This window comes from Carassius carassius, chromosome 41 (genome assembly GCF_963082965.1).
Source record: "Carassius carassius chromosome 41, fCarCar2.1, whole genome shotgun sequence".
Lineage (NCBI taxonomy): Eukaryota > Metazoa > Chordata > Actinopteri > Cypriniformes > Cyprinidae > Carassius > Carassius carassius.
In genome coordinates this window covers 25,047,548-25,069,786 of record NC_081795.1, presented here as the reverse complement: position 1 = coordinate 25,069,786, position 22,239 = coordinate 25,047,548, and the positions used below count along the sequence as shown (strand labels likewise).

Sequence of the window (22,239 nt, the reverse complement as noted above, 5' to 3'; positions counted from 1 at the left end):
TGCGTGTGCGTGTGTATGCGCGTGGGTCAAGAATAATCACTCTACGGCTGGCCTACCCTGCTACAGTAAAGCCTTAGTCATTCTACACAGCAAAATCCCCAGTTTTAATTTAACACTCTTGAGTGTGGACACATATAAACACTGAAGCAGTGTAAAAAGTAACACTGAAGCAGAGTTAATGAGATAATTTAGAAGTTAATTGAGTTATGATTGACCATTATTGAAGACACCTGATGTTAACAAGCAGAATCACCAAATGAGAAAATCACAATTTGTGTGTCACCATTATAGTGGTCAGTGTTTGCTGAGTTGTTGTTGTTTAACCCATTGAGTTATATCTTAGTCTGGTTGTTAAAGTGTCTTATTTGATTATTGTGAACTTAATAAACATTTTGTATTATGATGCCCATGTCTCTGCCCTCCATGGTAACGAACCTGAGTGTCAGTGTTTAGTTCCCCTTACTTGAAAGGGGTGGCGTAGTCAGCATTAAATACATTTTTGTTTAGTATTCATTGTGCCATTTACTCCTCTGTAACTATGCTACATAAAGAACTGAAAAGACTGCTGAGAGAAGTACAATTAAATGTAGTCATAAAGAATCATTAAATCCATTGTCTCGATGTATGAATATGATTCTATGTTCAGAGGTACAAATATATCAGAGCCAAAATTGACACAATCAGTGTCAGAGGTGCGATAGAATAAAAACAGATAGACATGAGCTCATTTTGTGGTTTGGTTAGAAAACGATGGTCATGTGCTCATTTTTGTGGCTTGTTTTGTTCTGTTGGAGCTCGGTGACATTAACCAGTGTGAGAGCAGCAGCTGATCACAAGTTTCTGCTTCTTCCACAAAATTAAGTTAGTTATAAATACAGCTAATACCATATTATAGATATTCGTCAAAGAATTGTTTAATTTTCCTTGTTCATATACAAGAATATTACTTCTCTGTATGGCAGACTGCTGCTGTTCAGTTTGATACTGAATCATGACAACATTTCTGTCAAAATCTTGCATATTAGTCAGTGTGACATTTTCTAAAAAAGATAAACATTCTCAAATTATTATTATTTTTTTCTCTAACACCTGAGGTATGTTTGTATTTCTTTAATGAGTCATTATGTTGACTGTAGGTATCAGAAAGTCTTGAGTCTTTAACCGTCTGTCATTATTCGGTCAGTATGGAGCTCGGTCTTCTTCCTCTTGTGCTCCGTGAGTACTGCTTTCTCTTGATGTATTTCAGTGATTTTAATTGCTCTTGTATTGTGAATAGGATCAAGTGATTTAGTGTTCCTGGATTTTTCTTTTCTTTTCCTGCCCTTCTATGATATATCTGTAAAAATGAGCTTAAGGGAGTAAGTGTGCAGTTAGTGCCGCATGTGAAAGAAAAATGCACTCTGTTGTGTTTTGGTCAGTCAATAAGTTTATTTATTAAATTATTTATTTATTGTTCTTTGTAATAGTGTTTGTTGAATCAGTTCTGTTGGTTTGTTTTGCACAGAAGCTATAACTAGATGTTCACTGGTATGTCATTAGAAAGAGTTTATCTTTATTACTCTGTTTGGGATTACACTTTCTCTCTGCTATGATGATGTTCACATTCTAGTGAGTTATTCTCTGTGTTTTAGTGCTGATTTCAACCGTCCACTCTGCACACACTGAAGGTGAGTGAATCTCATCACATATTCATGAGTGATTCTACACTGTTACAAACTAGCTGTGAAAAGGAATGTTTCTATAATGATTTTAAATACACCTTTTTAAATACACAAATACACAAAATACACAAAAAGCTGTGTCAACAAAAAAATAAGGCAACTAATTTATTACAAGCACTTTTTTGAGTAAACTTAACAAACGGGGACTAAAGTCCACCCAACTTAAAATAATAACTTAATATCACAAGTTGTCACAACATAAATAGTCATGTTAACCTAAAAAATATCAGAACAACATATTTTTTGTTTACTGAACACAAGGCCTATTAAGCATACACATTTTTTATATTATTCAAATAGTCTAAATAAATAAAAGACCATAAGACGGGTCAAATAACTTTTTTTATTATTGAAAGTTTGTGTCCAAAGCACAAGGACATACCAAGTCTTGTATATTAACTTCTTTACTCAATGCATTTTAAACTGAACTCAACACATGGTACATAATGCATGTTAAATAAAACCAGTGTTAATTATACTTTAATATGTTAGCAGTCTTGTGGCATGAAGTACCTTTTCACATGTATTTAACATTTTTGTTTGTTTTTAAAGGAACTATTATTTGAAAATAATACTATACTATATATAAAATACTATATTTGCATATTTTAACATCAACCTAATCCACTGGGCAAAGTTACGTCCAGTGGACGTCTTTTTATGTCTTTGCAGATGTTGAAAAGACGTCCTATGAGGAGACAGAATGTTTTTATGATGTCTTTTTTTATGTTTTTTATGTCTTCTGTACGTTCGACGTTCACAGATCCTCCTTACAAGGTTCTGTGACTTTATTTCTGTCAGACATCTAGAGAAGCTCTTATTGAGAATTAACAGAGGTTTAAATGTTGATACTTGATTCACTTGAAGTCACAATTGTGGTTGAAAGTGTTTTGTTTAGTTGGGATCTTGGTCCAGTTACTTCTTGTGTTTATATAATTATAGCAAAATAAGATATTAATGTATTGTTGCGACTATAGATTTATTTTTATGGATAGAAACCTTGTAGAAAAAATTATGTACTTACTTTTAGAAAACCGATCATGTCGTCACAAACAGACATCAAGATTTTGGATATGCATCACATCAATGGTGAATCAGAACAAAAAAGGCTGGAAAATAAGGAGAAGTTTGTGCTATGAAGCTCTTTTGTTTGTCACCGTTGTTGAGATGCATATGCTGAATCTAGAAGTCTGTGTGTGTGTGAGTACTTGATCCTTTTACTCAAATTATTTCAAACACATTCATTTTGTCCATCTTCAAAATAATTATTTTGCTCTTAGTAGTGATGGGAAGTTCGGATCATTTTACCGACTCTGACTTTTGAGTCTCGTTCAGCAAAATGAATGAATCTTTTTTCGAGTCATTTCGTTCATTTTAGCAAAATGTAATGAAAATGTTATGTGTTACTTCCCCAACACATCTAGTACTTACGCAAACGTTGATCACACTAAAAACAATACAAAACTAAAATGCTATAAGATACAGAAAAAAAAATTCATTCTTTACCTGGGTCTTCAGTCTGTGATTAGCTCACCTCACCTCTCATCTGACAAGAAGTCCTCGGGTTTAAGTCATTCCTTAATCACGTGACAGCCCCATACGCAAAACTAACGCAGTCTTGAGCCGGAAAGAGAATTGATTAGTTCATCTCATGAGTCTTTCGGGTCTCGGGTCGAGTTTGACTCGTTCCTTAATCACGTGACAGACCCATACGCTATTTCTGACATTTTCTGTCACTGTGTTTTTGTTACTGTTTGTTGAGGATCTGTGTTTTGTTATTATTTTATAAATAAATAAAACCCTGTTATAAATAAAATATTGATTAATTTGTCTTTTTGACTGTCTATCGGTAAATAAACACTAGGCTATATAATAATATAATAATTCAAGCTTACAATAAAAAGTATTTATACTAGTTTGTTCATTTTTACTCCAATTTTGAGTTTGCTGGTATAATAATTGCTTTTCCTAGGCAGACTTTACATATTGGTGTAATATATGTGTAAGAAGATTGCTCAAAAAAGGACATAATGACATATACATTAAAAGCAAATAAAATTTTGAATTTGAATTAATAATGTTAGTTTAAAACATTAAGGTTATGATAACTTCAGCTTTAACAGTTTTAACCCAGCTCAAAGTGAGGAGGATACTTCAGATCCCGGTGCGACTGCCAGTGCAGGGGTCATGTTTTGGAAAGATTTTGACGAGAGGGTAGCAAGCTTGAGGCCTTCTGCTACCTCTTTTAAGGCCTCAGATGCTATAAAGGTGCAGGCCTACCTTGCAGAGCCACTCTTACCCCGCACATCAGACCCTCTGGCCTGGTGGAGGAGCTGTTCACCAGTATACAAAAGCCTTTCTGAAGTCACAAAGACAAGACTTTGCATTGTGGCCACATCTGTGCCATCTGAAATAATTTTTTCTAAAACTGGGCAGATTATCTCAGATAGAAGAAACAGACTCAGCCCATCCAAGGTCAGGGAGCTTGTTTTTTTTTAATGCAAACATGCCTTAAAGCAAGTCCTAAAAAATATAGCCACAGTGTGTTATTTATTTTAAAGCTTATTTATTTTTATTTATTTAGAAAAAGAATGGACTGCATTTATATAGCGCTTTCAACAGACCACATGGCCATCCAAAGCACTTTACAATTTGCCTCACATTCACCCATTCACACACCGACTGCGGTGTCAGCCATTCAAGGCGCCATCCAGCTCGTCGGGAGCAGCTGGGGTTAGGTGTCTTGCTCAAGGACACCTCGACACCTGGTCAGGGGGAGCCGTGGAACCACCAACCTTCCGGTTTGTAGACAACCTACATGAACCACTGAGCCACTGCCGCTCCTAAAAAGAATGGTTTAAATGGTTTAAAATTATTTGGGAAATGTTATTTATTTTAAAATGTATTCATTTTAAATTATTATATAAAAAAAGCAAAGCTTGTTGTGCAATATTTAGTTTTTCTTTTTTTTTTTTTTTTTTATATTGTACTTTTAAAGTTCATTTGTTAAGGTTATTAGACCCTGTGGCTTTATTATCTTTTAATTTTAATTTTATTTTCAATTATTTACTTTTTTATTATTTTGATTTATTTTGGAATAGTTGTCCTCTTTGTTACAAAGCTTTTCTGGCACAAAAATAAACAATAAACAACAATTCAAAAGTATGTACACAGTGTTTTTTTAATGTTTATAAAGTGTCATATGTTACAAAAGTATGGTTTATACAGACAATTTGATTTAATAATTACTCTAGCCAATGTTGTCACATCACGGGACAAAAGAACGAACAACCCGAAGAACCGAAAGATGAACTAATCAATTCTCTCTCCGGCTCAATACTGCATTCTTTTACTGTCTATGGTTTTAGCGTATGGGTCTGTCACGTGATTAAGGAATGACTCGACCCGACCCGAAGACTCATGAGATGAACTAATCAATTCTCTTTCCGGCTCATATTGCATTGGTTTTAGCGTATGTGGCTGTCACGTGATTAAGGAACGAGTCAAAAACCCGATAGACCCGAACTATGAACTAATCAATTCTCTTTCCGGCTCATATTGCATTGGGTAAGCGTATGGGGCTGTCACGTGATTAAGGAACGAGTCAAAAACCCGATAGACCCGAACTATGAACTAATCAATTCTCTTTCCGGCTCAAGACTGCATTGACTGACAGGTGAATCACTACTACTAGAACAGAACCTATAGAATAATGCGCATGCGCGAGACGTCTCGTTCTTCCCGAGTCACATTAAAGATTCGTTCAAAATGAACGAATCGTTCAAGAACGACACATCACTAGCTCTTAGTGCCCGTTAAAAATATCAAACAAAACTTTTTTTTTATGAGCTCAAACACTTATTATGTGATAACTTTCACAGCACCAGCAAAGAGCTGATAACACCTGAGTGCTCTTAACAGTATTTCACTAATACACTGTTACAGCAGCAAGAAACAAGCTAACACAAGAAGTTACTGGACCAAGATCCTAACTAAACCAAACACTTTCCACCACAATGGTGACTTCAAATGAATCAAGTATCAACTTTTAAACCTCTGTTAATTCTCAAGTTTACTCAAATAAATAATAAAGCACTTGCGATAAGTTGCCTTATTGTTTAAAGTTGACGCAACTTTTTTTTTTTTTTACAGTGTTGTGTGTTGTTACTAGATGAAGAAACAGTAAAAACTGGAAACAATTTTTTATTGTCATATTTTATCATTGTGAACTGTTGTCATTGTACAGAAAGACCAAAACCCAAAATGACCATTAAACCTGCTCAACATGTATTCAGAGGAGAGACAGTCACTCTCAGATGTGACATATATGATGAAGGAGTCACTATAGCTGGAGCTACAGCTGGTATAAAGAACATTCATTAATTGATTTCAGTGATATGCAGGAATACACAATCATGTCTGTTAGAGTCTGATGCAGGTTAATACTCATGTGAAGGATCAGAGACAGAACCCAGATAGCAACATTGTGTCGGCCCAGATCCGGCCCACATCTGGCACCCATGGAAAGATGATCTGGCCCACATGTAGCGTGGAATGATGGCACTTGGGCGGACCGCTCCTGTTTGCCAGAACTGAGTCACAAGCAGGCCATAGCAATGCCATATGTCAGCCAAGAGTAAAGAAATTAACCAGAACTGGAGCTTATCTGAGCCACAAAATTTGTGTGTATTAAATATGAAGTAATTTCAGCCTTAATAAGCCTGTTAACAAGCAAAATCACTGAAGGAAAGAAGAGAACAGAAAAACAGAAGAGCAGAAACACAAGAACTACAACTGACTTCAGCCACAACCTTAGATGAAATCAACTGAAGATAAAAAAAGACATGAAATCTCTCAAGATCTCAGCATAGGAGGATTAAACTACTCCACAAACAGCTTTACCAGCTTCTCTTATTACTAACCAGATTGACTTTATTTATGTTAGACATCTACAAAAGTTTTTTTTGAGAATTAACAGAGGTTTAACTCTAATGTGTTTCACCATAACAGTGATTAGTGTTTCCATTAGTTGGGCTCTTAACTCTTATTATATAGTTTGTCTTTTTTGGCTGCTGTGACAGTGTGTTTGTTAAACACATTTGCAGCTTCAAAGAAAGCTAGAGTGACATGATATCAAGTGTCGGCTGTTATCTGTTGATGGTGTTTTAATCGTCATGAAGTACACTGGTTCATTGATGTTTTTTTTTATCAAACAGTTATGTTGTTCCAGTAATACATTCATATTACAAACCCTGTGTTTCTGCCGCATGAGATCCAGCAGTATTATAACAATCAGTTAAAATCTTTTAACAAACATGAGTTTAAAAAACTTAACCTATGCTGACACACACAGATATAAACAATCAACACATGAATCTCAATAATGGTTACAGTCAAAAATATTTAGATAAACTGATCAATTCAGAACTTCACTGAAAAAGTAACTGTCACAACAAAAACAACAGCAAAATATAAGCAAATATTTAGAATTAAACAAAATAATAGGACAATTCAGCTGCATAATTTATTCATGTTGCAATGCATGCTGGGAGTTTTGTACTATGCTAATACCCAGCATGCATTGCAGCAAGGTACATTTGATTGTCACCATTGTTGAGTTTCATGTGCTGATTGTTGATGTCTATGTGTGGCATCATAGATTGAATTCTTCATAATCGTTAAAAACTTCTGATTGTTGTAATATTGCTTGACCTCATGCTGGAGAAACACATGGTTTGTGATGTGAATATATTAATGAAACAATTGCTAGATTTAAAAAAAATTAGCAAATCAGCCTGTTTCATGAGGATTATAAAATCATCAACAGATAACCACCATCACCTGACCTCAATTCTCTTTAGCTTTCTTTGATGCCGCAAATGCGTTTAACAAACACACCATCGCAGCAGTTAAAAAAGACTAAATATAAAATAAGAGTTAAGAGTTCAACTAATAGAAACACTAATCACTGTTATGGTGACACACATTAGAGTTAAATCTGTCTTAATTCTCAATAAAACTTTTGTAGATGTCCAACAGAAATAAAGTCAGTCTGGTTAGTAATAAGTGAAGCTGTTAATGCAGTTTGTGGAGTTGTTTAATCCTCCTCTGGTGAGATCTCCAGAGATTTAATGTCTTCTTTTATCTTCAATTGATTTCATCTAAGGTTGTGGCTGAAGTCAGTTGTAGTTCTTGTGTTTCTGCTTATCTCTTTCTCTGTTATTTTCTTTACTTCAGTGATTCTGCTTGTTAACAGGCTTATTAAGGCTGAAATTCATATTTAATATATAAACAGATTTTGTGGCTCAGATACGGTCCAGTTCTGGTTAATTTCTTTACTCTTGGCTGAAATGTGGCATTGCTATGGCCTGCTTGTAGCTCAAATCTGGCAAACAGGAGCGGTCCGCCCAAGTGCCATTATTCCACGCTGCATGTGGGCCAGATCATCTTTCCACGGGTGCCAGATGTGGGCTGGATCTGGGCCGACACAATGTTGCTATGTGGGAAGGATCACGCTGGACAAAAGAGAGTGATGCAGTTACACTGACAGTATCAGGTAAGTTTCAACATCTCTTCATACACACACAAACACACGTTTAACATGTTATTAATGACTGATTTCTCTATTTTAGCTCCCAGAGCAGTTTTAAGTGTTTCTTAAGTGGTTAAAAAGTGATTAGCTTTTTTATTTTATTTATTTTGTTTTGCCTTTTTTGTGCTTTACTCCTTTGAATCCTTTGGCCAAAATCGGAATTCATATCCTGATCTCAAAATGAGGAAAATGATTTTAATTTCTGCAGTCTTGATCATCAGACAAAATATATTGTGAACAGTTTTTGTTTCTCATGTATATATATATATATATATATATATATATTATATATATATATATATATATATATATATATATATATATATATATATATATATATATATATATATATATATATAACAAAAATGGCTGATATGATCATCAAACTAAGTTTGGTTGTTCGGCCATTACCAAATTACACTCTAACAAAGTAGTTGTGATGTATCTCTGCAACACTAGATTAAAATTAGTTTTCAGAATTAATACCAGTTTTTTCATTGTTGACCTCTTTGCCATTTTGAGTTTTACTGTAAACTGCTGTAAGCAAAACTTTGGCAACATGTCTCTTTGACTGCTGCTATAGATGTAGTTGTGTGGCACAGAAGGTCAAACTCTGGGCTATTAAACTAAAGATTGTGTTAGGAACCCGTTTAGGATGGTCTTTATGGAGGGATTATTTGGTCAGATTATAAACTAAAAGTCTAAAACTAAAAGTCTTAAACCAAAACTAAAAATCTAAATTTGAAACTTAAAGTCCAAGTAGAAAATTAATTTGGTATTTAGGATTGGGCATTTGGTATTTAGGATAGGGCATTTTGTATTTAGGATTGGGCATTTTCTATTTAGGGTCGGGCATTTGGTCATTTAGCCATTTAGAATTTAGGATTGGGCATTTGGGGATTTAGGATTGGGAATTTGGTATTTAGGATTGGGCATTTAATCATTTAGCCATTTAGGATTGAGGATTGGGTATTTAGGGATTTAGGATTGGGCATTTGAAGATTAAGGATTGGGCATTTGAGGATTGAGGAGTGTATGCTAATTAGGAGGCGTGGCCCAAATACTGGAGGCTGGGTTTGACATGGCTGGTGCGCAGAGGCACCTTATGGACAGCAGAGGGAGCTCCCAGTGCTAAGGAGCACACTGTAATGAAAGTAATGTAATTATAATGTAATTCTGTTTCTGTAATGAAACAGAGCGAGTGAGTGGCTTGAGCGAAGACTGTGTGATAACTTCAACTTAATGACAGCTTTGTAACATTTGTGGCCTCAAACACAAAAGTCACCAGTGAAAGGAGTGCTATCGGTCTGACGACGAGAAAGCAGCAGACAGTGCAGCAGGTAAGAAGCTAACATTAGCTACTAGTTATATAAGCTGATATTTTGCTAACATGCTTTATTAGGGTATTATTATATTGGGACATGCTGATTTGTTTTTTAAACTGTGGTTAACCCCTCTGACATTAGTAAATAAACTCTTTTCACATTGCCACTAGATGGTCTTGTTTCCGTTTTTTTTTTTTTTTTTTTTTTTTGCTATATAGCCTGTATATATATTATAGAGATTGTGAGAGAAAAGAAATTAGGCTTGTTCGACCGATCGGTTTATGACATCAAAGTACTGCGAGAGCGATTCAAAAGCATAAGGAGCGTCTACTCTCTTTGATGTCATATGTCGTGTGTGTATGTTTATATACACTCACCTAAAGGATTATTAGGAAAACCTGTTCATTAATTTCTCATTAATGCAATTATCTAATCAACCAATCACATGGCAGTTGCTTCAATGCATTTAGGTGTGTGGTCCTGGTCAAGACAATCTCCTGAACTCCAAACTGAATGTCAGAATGGGAAAGAAAGGTGATTTAAGCAATTTTGAGCCTGGCATGGAGTTGGTGCCAGACGGGCTGGTCTGAGTATTTCACAATCTGCTCAGTTACTGGGATTTTCACGCACAACCATTTCTAGCGTTTACAAAGAATGTTGTGAAAAGGGAAAAACATCCAGTATGCGGCAGTCCTGTGGGCGAAAATGCCTTGTTGATGCTAGAGGTCAGAGGAGAATGGGCGTGTTGTGGCTTCACAAATGCTTTGCTGCATACCTCGGTTGTAACGAGTGGTTATTTCAGTCAAAGTTGCTCTTCTACCAGCTTGAATCAGTTGGCCCATTCTCCTCTGACATCTAGCATCAACAAGGCATTTTCGCCCACAGGACTGCCACACATGTGATTGGTTGATTAGATAATTGCATTAATGAGAAATTCAACAGATGTTCCTAATAATCCTTTAGGTGAGCGTATATATATACATACACACACGACATATGACATCAAAGAGAGTAGATGCTCCTTATGCTTTTGAATCGCTCTCGCAGTACTTTGATGTCATAAACCGATCAGTCTTGCAGTGTGCAGCGCCGGTTCAAGTCGAACAAGCCTAATTTTTTTCTCTCACAATCTTTATAAAATATATATAGGCTATATAGCAAAAAAACAAACAAAAAAAAAACAGAAACAAGACCATCTAGGGGAGTGTATCTACTAATGTCAGAGGGGTTAACAGCAGTTTAAAAAACAAAACAGCATGTCCCAATATAATAATACCCTACTTAAGCATGTTAACAATATAAGCTTATATAGCTAGTAGCTAATGTTAGCATCTTACCTGCTGCACTGTCTGCTGCTTTCTCGTCGTCAGACCGATAGCACTCCTTTCACTGGTGATTTTGTGTTTGAGGCCACAAATGTTACAAAGCTGTCATTAAATTTAAGTTGTCACACTATCCTCGCTCAAGCCTATTACTCGCTCTGTTTCATTACAGAAACAGAATTACATTACAATTACATTACTTTCATTACAGTGTGCTCCTTAGCACTGGGAGCTCCCTCTGCTGTCCATAAGGTGCCTCTGCACCAGCCGTTTCAAACCCAGCCTCCAGTATCTGGGCCACGCCTCCTAATTTGCATACACTCCTGAATCCTCAATCCTCAAATGCCCAATCCTCAATCTTCAAATGCCCAATCCTAAATCCCTAAATCCCCAATCCTCAATCCTAAATGGCTAAATGATTAAATGCCCAATCCTAAATCCTAAATGGCTAAATGACCAAATGCCCAACCCCTAAATAGAAAATGCCCAATCCTAAATACAAAATGCCCTATCCTAAATACCAAATGTCCAATCCTAAATACCAAATTAATTTTCTACTTGGAATTTAAGTTTAAATTTTAGATTTTTAGTTTTGGTTTAAGACTTTTAGTTTTAGACTTTTAGTTTATAATCTGACCAAATAATCCCTCCATAGGTCTTTGCACATTTATTTTCCTTGAACTCTTTGCATTGAACTGAGGGAATGATCAAACTTGTTCCTGTAATTGCTGCTTGCAGATTTATTTCTTATATTTTCTTTGAAATCATAATGCACTAACGATTTACTCGTAAGACCACAAGATATTCTGCTGAAAGTCTTTCATACATTCCCCCACTAACCTTATACTGACAGGTCTTCCCAAACCAACTCTGACTGTTGAGCCACAAAGTTCAGTTTTTACTGGAGACTCAGTTACTCTGAGATGTAAGTTGATTCAGTCACAGAATGGATGGGAGTTTCTCTGGAGAAAAGACTCAAACCCTGAATCTACTGAAGCTGTAACTAAAACAATCAATCATGTGAAAGTCTCTGATAGAGGAGAGTACAGGTGCAGAGCACGAAGAAGTGAATATTACACCGATTACAGTGAACCAGTGATCGTGACAATATACGGCAAGAATTTTTGTAAACATTTTATTATATTTTATTCATTAAATTATTTATAAGATTATTTCATTGTGAACTGTTGTCATTGTACAGAAAGACCAAAACCCAATGTGACCATTAAACCTGCTCAACATGTATTCAGAGGAGAGAAAGTCACTCTCAGATGTGACATTTACATTTACATTTACATTTAATCATTTAGCAGACGCTTTTATCCAAAGCGACTTACAAATGAGAACAATAGAAGCAGTCAGGTCAACAAGAGAACAACAACAGTATACAAGTGTCATGACAAGTCTCAGTTAGTCTAGTATAGAACGCACATTGTTTGTTTTTTTTTGTTTGTTTTTTTAATTAAAAGACAAGAAAAGGAAAAGTGCTAGTGTTAGTTGGTTAAGTGCAGGCAAAAAAGATGAGTCTTTAGCCGTTTCTTGAAAATGAGTAAAGACTCAGCTGTACGAATTGAGATTGGGAGGTCATTCCACCAGCTGGGCACAGTCCAGGAAAAGGTCCGTGAGAGTGATTTTGAACTTCTTTGGGATGGTACCACAAGGCGTCGATCACTTGCAGAGCGCAAACTTCTGGAGGGCACATACGATTTAACCAATGAGTTTAGGTAAGTTGGTGCCGTGCCAGTGGTCGTCTTGTAGGCTAGCATCAGTACCTTGAATTTGATGCGAGCAGCTACTGGTAGCCAGTGTAACCTGATGAGGAGAGGAGTAACGTGAGCTTTTTTTGGCTCATTGAAAGATAACCCTCGCTGCTGCATTCTGGATCAATTGCAGAGGCTTGACAGTACATGCAGGAAGGCCCGCCAGGAGAGCATTACAATAGTCCAGTCTGGAGAGAACAAGCGCTTGGACAAGAAGTTGGGTTGCTTGCTCTGACAGGAAGGGTCTAATCTTCCTAATGTTGTATAAGGCAAACCTGCAGGACCGGGTAGTTGTAGCAATGTGGTCTGTGAAGCTTAACTGATGATCCATCATAACTCCTAGGTTTCTAGCTGTCCTCGAAGGAGTAATGGTTGATGAGCCCAGCTGTATAGAGAAGTTGTGATGAAGCAATGGGTTAGCTGGAATCACCAGGAGTTCTGTCTTCGTAAGGTTAAGCTGAAGGTGATGGTCATTCATCCAGCTAGAGATGTCACTCAGACAGGCTGAAATGCGAGCAGCTACCGTCGGGTCATCTGGTTGGAATGAGAGGTAGAGTTGGGTGTCATCAGCGTAGCAGTGATAAGAAAAGCCATGCTTCTGAATGACAGATCCTAATGATTTCATGTAGATTGAGAAGAGAAGTGGTCCAAGTACTGAGCCTTGAGGAACCCCAGTTGCAAGGTGGTGTGATTTTGAAACATCACCCCTCCAAGACACACTGAAGGATCTGTCAGAGAGGTAGGACTTAACCCACAGGAGTGCAGTTCCAGAGATGCCCATCTTTCTGAGGGTGGACAGGAGAATCTGGTGATTAACAGTGTCAAAAGCAGCAGAAAGGTCCAGTAAGATGAGTACCGAAGATTTGAAGCTGCTCTTGCTAGTCGCAGGGCTTAGTAACCGAGAGCAGAGCAGTCTCAGTTGAGTGGCCACTTTTGAAGGCAGATTAGTTGCTGTCCAGGAGGTTGTTCTGTACAAGGAACATAGAAAACTGGTTGAACACAGCTCGCTCAAGTGTCTTTGCAATGAATGGAAGAAGGGATACCGGTCTGTAGTTTTCAAGAAGCGCTGGATTCAGAGATGGTTTCTTGAGCAGTGGGCTTACCCGAGCCTGCTTGAATGCTGAGGGAAATGTTCCAGAGTGAAGAGAGGAGTTAATAACGTGAGTAAGCGAAGGCATGACTGAAGAAGAGATCGCTTGAAGGAGGTGAGTGGGGATCGGATCAAGTGGACAAGTAGTAGGATGATTGGACAGGAGAAGTTTGGAGACGTCCATCTCTGAGAGTGGGGAGAAGGAAGAGAAAGAGTGTGCGTCGGTTATTGTGAAGTTGTCCTCAGTCTGCGGTGTGGAGAATTGGTCGCTGATGGATCTTGTCTTATTTGTGAAGAAAACTGCAAAGTCGTCCGCTGTAAGAGTCGATGGAGGAGGTGGTGGCGGCGGATTAAGAAGAGAAGAGAAAGTCTTGAAGAGTGTCCGAGCATCACAACAGCTGTTAATTTTGTTGTGGTAGTAGGATGTTTTAGCCGTGAAGACATTTGCAGAGAAGGAAGAGAGGAGAGACTGATACACACTGAGGTCTGTAGAGTTTCTTGATTTCTGCCATTTCCTCTCAGCAGCCCTGAGTTTAGAGCGATGTTCACGAAGAACCTCAGATAGCCAGGGGGCAGATGGAGCAGTGCGTGCTGGTCTAGACAACAGTGGGCAAAAGTTGTCCAAGCAAGATGTTAAAGTGGAGCAAAGAGTGTCCGTAGCGCTGTTTGTGTCCAGAGCAGAGAACTGAGAGAATGCAGGAAGCGAGGATGAAACCACAGAAGATAGGCGAGATGGAGAGAGTGAGCGTAGGTTCCGTCGAAAGGTGACCTGCGTTGGAGTGTGAGGCACTTCAGGAGTAAGTGCTAGGTTAGCAGTAATGAGGAAGTGGTCTGAGGTGTGCAGTGGAGCAACTGAGGAATTGTCCACAGAGCAACAGCGCGTTTAGATGAGGTCCAGTTGGTTGCCTGATTTGTGAGTCGCTGTAGTAGACACTAGCTTGAGATCAAATGAGGAGAGCAGAGTTTTGAAGTCAGCAGCCTGGGGTTTATCTAGGTGGATGTTGAAGTCACCAAGCAGTACCAGAGGAGTACCATCTTCAGGAAAGTTTGATAGCAGCACATCCAACTCCTCCAAGAAGTTTCCCAATTGACCTGGGGGACGATAAATGACCACAAAGTGGATTTTAACAGGGTGGGTTACAGTAATGGCATGTGATTCAAATAAACCAGTACCTGTAGGTGATGGCTGAAGATCAAATTTCCATTCTTTTGATATAAGGAGACCTGTCCCTCCACCCCTCCCAGTGGTACGAGGAGTGTGGGAACAAGTGAAATTAGTGGAGAGGGCTGCAGGGGTGGCAGTATCTTCAGGTTTGATCCAAGTCTCTGTCAGTGCCATGAGGTTGAGACCGGAATGAGTAGCAAGAGAAGAAATGAAGTCTGCTTTGTTAACTGCAGACTGGCAGTTCCAGAGACCAACTGGAATAGAGAGTGTAGTAGTAGAGGTCAGAGGGACAGGCCGTAGGTTTGTCACACAGGCCTTCCTGCGACGTACATAGCGTGCTCTCCGAGTGTTAGTAGTGATAGTAGAGATCTGAAAGCACATAGTGACTAAAAGTGTAAGATATTTGAGAACAAGGTATACAAAAAGTGAAGAAAGAGGAGAAAAGCAATACTCAAGTGCCCTGTCGGTGTCCTTGCTCGGTGGAGTCGCGCAGGTAGAGTCGATTGTCTTTACACTCGTCGGTCTTCACACGAGGAGGATTCACACGAGGGCTGCCGCGACCGCTGCCGCGGTGAAACTTAGCGCTTTTGTATTAGCCTGATTATCTGTGATTGAAGTTAGCTGGCCACGCCTCACTATTTAGCAGATCGAAACCAGGCAGTCCCGCGAAACCAAGCGCCACTTTCAGCACGTATTAACCAGGGTAAAACACACACAATTTAAACCAAACATATATGATGAAAGAGTCACTAGCTGGAGCTACAACTGGAATAAAGAAGGTACATTAATTTATTTCAGTGATCAGCAGGAATACACAATCATGTCTGTTACTGAGTCTGTCACAGGTAAATACACCTGTGAAGGATCAGAGACAGAAGGATCACGCTGGACACAAGAGAGTGATGCAGTTACACTGACAGTATCAGGTGAGTTTCATCATCTTTTCATAAACAGATGATTAACATGTTTTTGAGTGATGCCCTACTTCTTCATATTATGCAGTTTTTTTTAAAGGTGAAGTCTAATGGTATTTCATGTATTCTGACTTATTTACACTTTTGAAGAACTGGTTTCTTATGTCAAACATGGTCATTATTTCCAAAAAATGAGTTGGATGTATGACTGAGTATTTCTCTGCCAAATACACTTCAGTAATTTTCGGAAAGATTTCCTATTGAGTCTTGCCCTGTATGACGTCATAAAGAGCAGGATTCCTTGCATCCCTGCACAGCACTTCTCCTGGAAGAGCATGTGCAGACATCAACCAGACCTCGAGCAAAAGCCCATAAACGCTTCATTTTGGTAACAGAAGACATCAACAGCGCTGCACAGGACATGCTCGAGTCTAGAAGGATTTTACATTTTGTTTTTGAGCACAGAAAAATTATCACGACATCAGGAATGTCAACTTAGTCAATTACCGCTAAGGAAATAATTAGACAGCAGTTACCATTTCACCTTATTTTTCCCGTAAGAGCAGGTGCGCCCATTTGTAAATTTTATGTGTCTTCCAGCTACAAAATGGCTCATTTTGCTGCTTGATATTGCAAACTGGAGTATCTTACAGTATTATGTTAATGTATTATCTTAATTATGAATTCACAGGTTTTTAGTGCAAACAGATTTAGTGTTTATTGCATGTTGTTATTAATCTGATAATTTCCCTACAGAGGCTAATGAACTGGAAGTCTTGCACATTCACAGAAAAGGGCTTACTTCCATGTTGAAAAATAAGATAGATAGAGACGTCCTGCTGTAGATGTTGTTGGTGCTGTTTTTCTTGCTGTTCACTTTCAGACTCTGGATCCAATTCTGGGTTGAATATACAGGTGCATCTCAATAAATTATAATGTCGTGGTGGGTTTTTGTTAAATGTGAGACAAAATCATCACAATTAAAAGAACGAAAGACTTAAACTACTTTAGTCTGTGTGCATTTAATTCATTTAATACACAAGTTTCACAATTTGAGTTGATTTACTGAAATAAACTTTTCCACGACATTCAATTTATTGAGATGCTCCTGTATATGACTGGATCTGATCTTTAGCCATAGTTAATTTAGGTAAATAAAGTTTACGTTCCTGTTTTATTCATTTCGATTTCACAGCTTGCAGACCATTGCTACACAAAAGCTTTGCGTGATTGATTCTTTAGCTCCGCCCACGACACGCCTCCAGGAGCTCAACTGTTTTCAGATAGAAGCGGTACAGCTATATCTGTCTTTTATAAATCTGATAAAACTAAAAATTCTTATGAAGGATGCAGTAATACTCTATAGGTACTTAAGGTTAACATTAAATTAACAGAAGCTGTATGTGTTATGTCTGCTTTAAACCAATCTGCCTCCATCTTCAAAGTCTCACAAAAAGTTTTTTTTTTCACACCTATTGACAAGATAAACCCTAAGAGGTTTGTCATGATGAATCTCAGCAATGATTTTTTTTACACATTGTGTGGACCACTTTTATAATGGATGGGTACTTTTTTTTTTTTACTTCAAATTTTGGGCTACCATCCACTCGCAATATAAAGCATGGATTAGCCTGGACATTACTTAATACAACTCTGATTGTATTTTGTCTGAAAGAAAAATGTCATATACACCTACTGTAGGAAGGCTTGAGACATGTACAATATGACATATTTACATCAAATATTAACAGTAGACTTAAACTCACGACACACTGCACTTATGCACAATCACAAAACTACACTATTTGCATCTGCTTTAAAGCCCTACCGGTTCAACTTTTAATTCATGTGTTGTTCTGCATACACTTTTTCTTTTTCCTATTTATGAAGAGCACACACACTAAGAGCTTGTCAAAAAGCGCTTCATTATCTAATTTTTTTTTCACGTCTGATTGATTAGAAGACTTGGAATATTTGTGCTTTTTGAATAAATAGTGACTATAGTTATATCTGCCTTTCATATTCTGTTTTAGGTTGACAAATGGTTAGGTTTTAGGGGTAGGGGTTGGGTTACATGCTCAATAATGTGAATATGCAACAAGCTGAGGGTGAGAATGTGTTGCAACAGCAGCTTTTCAGTCTAATCTGATACATACAGTAAAACCAACACATTATTTTTATTGTGAATTGTTGTCATTCTACAGAAAAACCAAAACCCAATGTGACCATTACACCTGCTCAACATGTATTCAGAAGAGAGACAGTCACTCTCACATGTGACATATATGATGAAGGAGTCACTAGCTGGAGCTACAGCTGGTATAAAGAAGGTTCAGTCAGTGTTTTCAGTGATCAACAGGAACACACACTCAGGTCTGTTACTGAGTCTGATGCAGGTAAATACACCTGTGCAGGATCAGAGACCAAAGGATCACGCAGGTCACAAGAGAGTGATGCAGTTACACTGACAGTATCAGGTGAGCTTCATCATCTGTTCATACACACACAAACACACGTTTAACATGTTATTAATGACTGATTTCTCTGTTTCAGCTCCCAGGGCAGTTTTAAGTGTTTCTCCACAGAACTGGCTGACTTAAGGAGATCCAGTGACTCTGATCTGTGAGGTTCACAGTTACTCTACAGGCTGGATGTTCAGATGGTTCACTTTAACTGTCTCACCAGGTAAGTTATAATGTGCTTCATGTGCTAACTTCTGATTAGCTGATTTTATTCAAGCCCAAAATACCATTTAATATCCATTCTCTGGTTTTCCAGATCAGTATGATCTGCTGTCAGACAGCAGCAGAGGAGCAGGAGGAAACTACACGGTCAGTTCTGTTGCTCTAAATCACACAGGAGTTTATGTGTGCAGAGCAGAGAGAGAGAAATCAGTCTATAAAACACAGTTCAGCAACACACAGCTGCTGTGGGTCACTGGTGAGTTCAAACAGAACTTAAACTATCGGTTCATATCTAATCAAGAGAATTTCTATACTCAAATCTGAAACTCTGCAGCTGTGATTGTCTTTTCAGGTGTTTCTCCTCCAGTCTCTCTGATCGTCAGTCCCAGCAGAAGTCAACACTTCACATCTGTCTCTCTTTCTCTGAGCTGTGAGGACCAGAGTAACTCTACTGGATGGAGAGTGAGAAGATACACAGACGGTGGACGGCTGGAAGATTGTTCATTACGTCGAGGATCTACATTTACATTCAGCTCCACCGTCCCATCAGACACTGGAGTGTACTGGTGTGAGTCTGAATCTGGAGAGAAACATCATCCGGTTAATATCACTGTACACTGTGAGTCTGTGGTTCTGTATTTAATCAGTTTACAATCAATGCAGGAAACAGGTTGATTAATCATCAGTGGACAAAAAACACTCAACAAGGAAGCAGTACCAAAAATGTAATCATTTATATAATTAAACTATTCATGTGATCAGTGTGTGTTTGCTCTGTTTCTGTAGCTGGTGTGATTCTGGAGAGTCCTGTTCATCCTGTGACTGAAGGAGATCATCTAATTCTGCGCTGTTTATATCAAAATACAACCCCAACAACCCTCATAGCTGATTTCTATAAAGATGGATCTCATCCAGAATCAAACTACAGAGATGACCATCACTGCTGTCTCAAAGTCACATGAGGGTTTCTACTACTGCAAACACCCAACGAGAGGAGAGTCACCCAAAAGCTGGATCTCAGTCAGAGGAGTCTCAAATGAACACTGCTGTATGTATGAGCTGATTTATTTCTTCATATGTTCTTGTTCAGATACAGTCCATGATAAAATGCTTGTGTGTTTCTTTTCAGTGTTTCATTCAGAATCTCAGATCTCTGTCCTCAACATACTCAGTTCTGTGCTGGCAGCTTGTTCATATCTGCTAGTGACAGTCATGCTGGTTTTCAAAAGCTGCAGAATGAGAGGTAAAACATGACTGATTTATTATAAGTAATTTATTTGCTCACTGGGCTAACCCAGCAGGCACAGGATATAGACTTCAACGTCGTTAAGACGTTGGATTTTGGTTGAAAATGAAAATCTGGTTGACGTCTAAATCCAACGACTGTTTGACGTCAAGCTCCAACATTAAACACCCCCCAAAAAATAACATAAACAGTACACGTATTACGAGGTTCACTTATTACTAACCAGTTTGACTTTATTTTTGTCAGACGTCTACAGAAGCTCTTTTTGAAAATTAACAGTGGTTTAGATGTTGATGTTTTATTTGAAAATGTTTGCTTTAGTTGGATAGTTTGACTCTTGGGTTAGTAAGTTTATGGTTCTTGTAATAGTGTTTACTAAAACACATAATTTATTATAAATGGAGCCATGAACAAAGATAAGGAGGTATAGTTTTCATTATCATAAAGAAGACTGATTGAGGACTCTTGTCATTGACCCAAAGTGGTTATTTACTGTTGGAGAATTATATTCAGTAACCACTTTATTTCCAATGATCAGATAGTCTGAATGTTTATTTTTAAATACATTATGGGAGAAAATCTTTTGACACATAGATATCAAAAGTATATGAATCTCAACAATGGTGACATGCTTCATGCAGCAATGCATGCTGGTGTAACCGGTGGCTCGCGACACCAGTTATAAAATCACTTTTCTCTGCGTTGTGAAAACAGACACGGGACAACAGGCGACGGTTCCACTGGGTTTTACTCCGAGATCTGATGTAAAACAAATAAAAACAGCCTCCGAGTACAATCACCCTTATCTTGCTCTCTTCCATGCAATTACAATGCCAAGAGGAAAATACAGAGAAAACATACCTGATGTAAAACAAATAAAAACAGCCTCCGAGTACAATCACCCTTATCTTGCTCTATAAAACAAATGTGACGTAGATTTAATTACCATGTGCTTTTCACCTCCACTTATTAGGCCAAAGAGACAAATATAACTTAAATTGGGCAAAATGACAAAAATTACCACACAGGTAAGTAAAATAACATAATACACATAATTTGCAATGAAGATATAGAAATAAAAGCAACAATTAAAATAAAGATTAATAAGGATTAGCAGGAGCCAAAAATAACCAACCTCTTCCATGCAATTACAATGCCAAGAGGAAGAGGAGGGGACATAACAGGAAATTATGTAGGCTCATGATGACATCACAGCAATTAAAGGGGAAACGTACTCAACACACTTAGGCATCATATCAGGTGCATGTGGAAAAACAATTTTGTGAGAATTATAACAATCAATACATATGTTTTAACAAAACACTTTCTGTACCGGTTACACTCACCCCCCAGAATTCACACAAAATTCTTAAGAGCATAACAAATAAAACACTGGTCACTTGAGTTACATGGTCTACACTTTAAAAACAGTGAAGACTCCACCTAGAGAGTTACCCAAACAAGGGATACAAATATGGAGAAAGTTGGCCAAACTTCTACACATTTTGCAGGCATACACAAAGTGCCCATTACACTTTGAAAAACTCATACCAAGTACATAAACAGGATTAGTATACACAATAAAATAGAGAAGATTACACTTTGGTTGAGATGTATTACCAGAGATAGTATAATACTATACACAACCCTATACATGAATAACAGGAGATACAGACTCCACACCAAGTAAGGTTTCGAGTTGAATCATTGACTCAATCAGCCTATGAACAGGTCTAAGTACTCTACCAAACCTGGTAGTGTAACGATCGTCAGAGTTATGGTCAACCAAAGGATTACGTGAACTGTCAGGAACAGTAGAAAAGGCACTAGATACAGTGTCAAGGTCAACAGAAATCTCATTTTGTGCTTCAGAAACAGTTTGAGAAGAATGGGATGAGACCCAAGAAGCAGTACGATCATCGTCACAAACAGCAATGTGAGAAATGACAGACATGGACTCAGCATGTGACAAATCATCAGCGACAGGTAAGGTTGACTCAACCAAATCACATACAGATTGAGAAGGTGTGGAACAAGGACCACCACTAGCACTTTCACCAACAGAAAACTCAGTTGAAGGCAAAGGAAGAAAGTTAACTGGCAACAATAGATTCCGATGTACCACTTTCTCATGACCAGATTTGTCACGGATCTTGTAAATGTGCAGTGAAGGTTTGGAGTCAACAACGGAATACATGGTGGGCTCCCATTTATCGGCAAGCTTCCGTTTACCTCTACAGCCTCTGTTGGCAATGAGAACATGATCACCAACTGACAGGGGCAATCCTTTGACTCTCTTATTGTACTGATCAGACTGATGTTTTTGTTCAGCAGTAGAGTTCTTTTGAGCCAGCGCCATAGCAGACTGTAGATCACTGACAAGAGATTGAACATAGTCATTGTAATCACAGATTGACTCA

The 22,239-nt window shown here is 38.0% G+C and overlaps 1 long non-coding RNA gene and 1 pseudogene across 1 annotated transcript; both read left to right on the top strand.

Moving 5' to 3' along the window:
• The first annotated feature begins 1,166 nt into the window (after positions 1–1,166).
• LOC132123094 (uncharacterized) lies at positions 1,167–6,060 on the top strand. The gene is made up of 3 exons (XR_009426461.1): positions 1,167–1,215; positions 1,632–1,667; positions 5,968–6,060. It is a non-coding gene; the product is annotated as an uncharacterized LOC132123094 (long non-coding RNA).
• A 9,664-nt stretch (positions 6,061–15,724) lies between these two features.
• Positions 15,725–19,868, top strand: LOC132123077 (Fc receptor-like protein 3; annotated as a pseudogene).
• The last annotated feature ends 2,371 nt before the right edge of the window (positions 19,869–22,239 follow it).